General features: G+C 34.5%; 1 pseudogene; it reads left to right on the top strand.

Moving 5' to 3' along the window:
* The first annotated feature begins 257 nt into the window (after nucleotides 1-257).
* LOC113766390 lies at nucleotides 258-4,650 on the top strand (annotated as a pseudogene).
* Nucleotides 4,651-4,873: the final 223 nt, after the last annotated feature.

Genomic DNA, 4,873 nt, shown 5'->3' with positions numbered 1-4,873 from the left:
AACCTCTTTTTATTATCTTCAATTTTGTGGATATTAGCAAATTGAAAATATAAAATCAACAGAAGGAGTAGATTATGTGTCAAATTAGAAGGAAATGAAGAGAGTCATAGTGATAGAGAAATAAATAATGAAATTGATGATTGAAATAGGAAAAAGAACTAAAGATGTTGAATTTATCATATTTTGTTTATTGTTAAAATTTTTTTATAAAATGTCAATAATTACATAAGGATTTCTGGTGGTTGAGGTTGCTGAAAATGGAACCTCAGGTCCCTAATTCGAACCTTGCTACCAGCAAGTTGCTGAGGGTGGTAAATAGTCTGCGGGATCCACTCCCTGCGGGACATACCTAAAAAAAAATACATAAGGATTTCTTTCATTTGATTACAAGGGACCAATTCAGTGACTTCTAGTAGTTCGATGTATAATTATGCAATTTATTGCTGCTACTCAACTCTAAATTCGTATAACTCTTTTATTTTGTGAAACAAAAGGTCACATAGATATAGTGGAGGACGGGGGATTTGGCACCTAATGCAACCACATTACTTGAAACCTGTAAAAGACACACTGACCTATCTAGCAAGAAGCTTTTGAGTGTTTGGAGCATTATAGCATCTATAGTAAGCAAAGAATCCAAGTATCTCCTTGTTACATTGCTAATAGTTGATATGCGTTGCATTAGGTGCATACCTTCCGGTCTGTATTGCTTAGTGGTCCGCTTCAATTTAAGATGTCACTATGAAATTCCAGGGTTTGGGGTAGCTATGGTTAGCAATAGGTGCAATTAGTGCGGTTGTTTTACTTTTTTTTTAATGATTTGATGTGCATTCACGCAATTTTGATGTAGTTTATAACATCTATTTTTTACTATATTAAAAAGTCTTGGCATTGTAAGTTGCATGCACTTTTTTGATCTTAGTTTTATTGTGCCCATATTGTCTCTATCTTTCAATTAGAATTATTGCATTCTAATTGTAGTAGTAATTTAAAATATGAAACATTCCAAATAACTAAATCTCAATAATAATGGTAATTAAAATGAAAAACTCCTTATTAAAACTATTTAGTGACCCTTACACTTCATCTCCAATTCTTATGTGTGTCAAAGTTTCTTAGCCAAAATAATTTCTTATTCGAAATAGTGTGAATGAATGCATTAGCCACAATTTTAAGTTTGTAAAAAATATTTGTATAAAAAAAATGCTCTTGGAGCAAAAGAGAAATATATAAGAAGAAAAGAGTCTATATTCATTTGGAGAATCTTGATATGAATACCACAAGACAGATGTATAATTATGGGCTTTTTATCAGTATGAAGAAATACTAAAAGAAAAGAAAAAAATAAAAGAATCCAATTATTTCTATCAATTCAATGTCCATTGGCAATTAAATAGACAGTTTAAGATAAGTAAGCAATATAAATCATTTACATTCTTTACTAAACTCAATAATGCTTTAAAAAAATGTAAACAATCCAAATTCAATAATGCACCTCACATTATTCAATTCAAATTCACAAAAGAAAAAACTGAAAAGTTCAGCTAAAAGCTATAAAGTAGAATAATTAAATGTTCATGCAAAGTTGGGCATAAGCACAGCTCATATATTTTATTTTTAAATAATTAATTCATTCTAATTGTACAATTGCATTTTGTTTGTCTTACCAAGGAAAAAATAACATTCAAAATGTTATGGCAAATAGCATTCAAAATGTTGATACAAATTTTTTTCATTTTTTAAATTTGTTGATTTCATTAGAAACTTAACTATGGGTTTTATTTTTTAGTGAAAAAAGGCGCATCTAGATTCTGGCTAGTAAATGAACTTTCCAAGAGGTAAAAGAAGGGATGAGTTTGGTGAAAATAATTAGATTGACAAAATCTAACATGCCAATTTATTTACTCTGATACACTTCCAGAAATTGATTTTACGGTTTTAATCTTTACTTTGCTAATAATTGTGAATTTTATTTACTAGGCTCACACTTGATATGTATACATGCATTTCTTGTTATCTTTTGTACAATATTAAAAAATATTATTATGATTTAATGGTAAAAATATTGTGAGTACACAACATAACCATATTAAGAATTGTTTATCAAAATTGATCCATAATTACCAAAAGGCTCAAAATAAATTCAAAAATCAACGGATCAAAGAGTTCATATTTAGATAGTCTTTGTAAAAATAATTAATTAAAGAAATAGAAAATATTCTATTATCATTTAAACAATCAAATTTCACAACAAAAGATTATATATAAGAGATGTTATATTTAGGTTAATATAACTACATGCAAAGTGTGTGAACTATTACTAGCACAATAAAAAGTTACATAAATGTGCATCAAATCATGAAATACATCAAAATTATGTAAGTGTACACTAAATCATTAAAAATGTAAAACAACCGCACCTAGTGCTAATTGCAGCTGCCCCATTCCCGAAATTGCTAACCTTATGGAATTGTACATTTGTGGTCAATTTTGGTTTCTCGGTGACGGAGTTTGTGGAAACGTAAGCTACAAATAGGTCTAATCTTGATATCGGAATTTCAGGTGCTTTTTCAAGTTTGAAAGCATCTTGGAAGCATCTCGGGTGCTAATATCTGTGTGCTTTAACCATTGGAATATTTTGGCAAAGTTGTTTTAATCCTGCAGTCTTGCTATGTCTTGCTGTTCAGTTATGGTATAATGATGAGGTTCCTTTCTTGACAAGTATATCAGAAATTCCATCTGCTGGTTAATGATATTTCTGATAGAGGACTTGATGAGCTGGAAATAATACTTCTTCTGGTTAATGATGAGTCTAGAAGCAAGCGTTTTGATATAGAACATTCAGTGCCTAGAAGATCTTCTAAATCAAGTCTTGTCACATGCTGCAGTATTAAATTTGAAATAAGGTTGAGTTTTCTAAGATATAGGTACACTGAATTAGCTTGAGCTTTATGAAAAGTTTGAAACTTTGAATCCAACTTGTCCATGGCCTATTGAATGGACTCCTCCACATTTTCTCCCTAAAATATTGTCAAGTTATACACAGAGCACACTAGAACTCGTCAAGTATAGCTGAAAACATGAACTACCCCAGAACATTAAAACTTTTCTTTCCTTTCATCGATTTCCGTGGATTCCATGGATTACAAGTCAAACAGTTTGTGTGCATATGCAACAGAAGGCTGTGTTCTCTTGTCTAAACCACTAAGTTGTCTCTTTCAGATTTACCTTGCATTTAAGCTTCTGATTACATGTGTAGGTCGCTGTCCTGGCCCCAAATACTCCTGCAATCTACGAGCTGCACTTTGGAGTTCCAATGGCAGGAGCAGTTCTCTGTACTCTCAATATACGTCATGATTCAGCAATGGTGTTGACATTGCTAAAACACTCGGGTGCAAAAGTCATTTTTGTTGATTATCATATTGCAAAAGGGGCATTAGGAATTCTACTAAAGACAAGCAGCAAGATGCCTAAATTAGTTGTGATTCCTGACCAAGGGAACTCATCTTCCAGGGTTAGTGACATGTATTTCAATAAAGACAATTTAGAGTACGAATCTTTCTTGGCATCAGGAAGACCAGACTTTGAGGTTATAAGGCCACGTGATGAGTGGGATCCTATTTCTCTGAATTACACTTCAGGCACAACATCAAGCCCCAAAGGTGTTGTCTACAATCACAGAGGAGCCTACCTCAATTCTCTGGCTGCTGTTCTTTTAAACGAAATGCCATCCATGCCTGTTTATTTGTGGACTGCTCCGATGTTCCTTACTTGGGCCGTTGTAGCACAGGGCGGCACAAATGTTTGTCTAAGAAATGTAACTGCAAAAGGGATTTTTGAGTGCATAGCTAAGCACCAAGTGAGACATATGGGTGGTGCACCTACAGTTTTAAATATGATAATAAATGCACCGTCTGTTGATCGGAGACTGCTTCCAGGAAAAGTGATAGTGATGGCAAGCGCTGCCTCCCCTCCTCCTCATGTTCTTTTTAAGATGGAGGAGCTGGAACAGTTTGCACTTGGAAACCAGAGTGGAATTCACTACCACGTGATGCACAGGCCAAGATCAAGGCTCGTCAAGGGTTGCACCACCTTGGCATGGAAGAACTCGATATCAAAGATCCGGAAACAATGCAAAGCATACCACCGGACACAAAAACAAGGGGTGACGTGATGTTCAGAGGCAACACCGTCATGAATGGATACTTTAAGGATAGTAAAGCAACAGCTGATGCCTTTAAAGGTGGATGGTTTCGAAGTGGGGACGTGGGGGTGAAACACCCTGATGGATACGTAGAATTAAAAGATTGATCCAAAGACATTATCATCTCAGGAGGGGAGAATATTAGCTCGATTGAGGTGGAATCAGTGATTTATAGCCATCTAGCAGTTCTGGAAGCTGCAGTTGTTGGAAGACCAGATGATTATTGGGGTGAAACACCTTGTGCATTTGTCCATTTGAAGGATGGTTGTAATGCAAGTGCAGACGAAATTATCAAGTATTGCCGTGATCGTTTGTCACATTACATGGCTCCACGAACTGTTGTTTTTGAGGAATTGCCAAAAACTTCGACAGGAAAAATACAGAAAATTGTTCTCCGCCAGAAGGCCAAGGATATGGGAAGTCTTTCAAGGGCCAGAAGATTATAGCATTTCTGTCGTCTTCAAACTAGCAATAATGTAAACTTCCACCACCTTGTTCTGGCAATTGGACATCAAATGTGAAGAAAAAAATTGCAGCTGCTTGTTGGCTATTCACTAGTATAAATCGGGAGCTCATTTGCCATTTTTGGCATCTCATTCTCAGACAAAAATAAGAAGAGCTCAATTAGAGTTGAAACTCTTAGAGTGTTTTAGTATTTAGAATGTAGTT

The sequence above is a fragment of the Coffea eugenioides genome, chromosome 1 (genome assembly GCF_003713205.1).
Source record: "Coffea eugenioides isolate CCC68of chromosome 1, Ceug_1.0, whole genome shotgun sequence".
Classification (NCBI taxonomy): domain Eukaryota; kingdom Viridiplantae; phylum Streptophyta; class Magnoliopsida; order Gentianales; family Rubiaceae; genus Coffea; species Coffea eugenioides.
The sequence above is the reverse complement of the archived record's forward strand: the minus strand, read 5'-3'. Positions and strand labels throughout refer to the sequence as shown.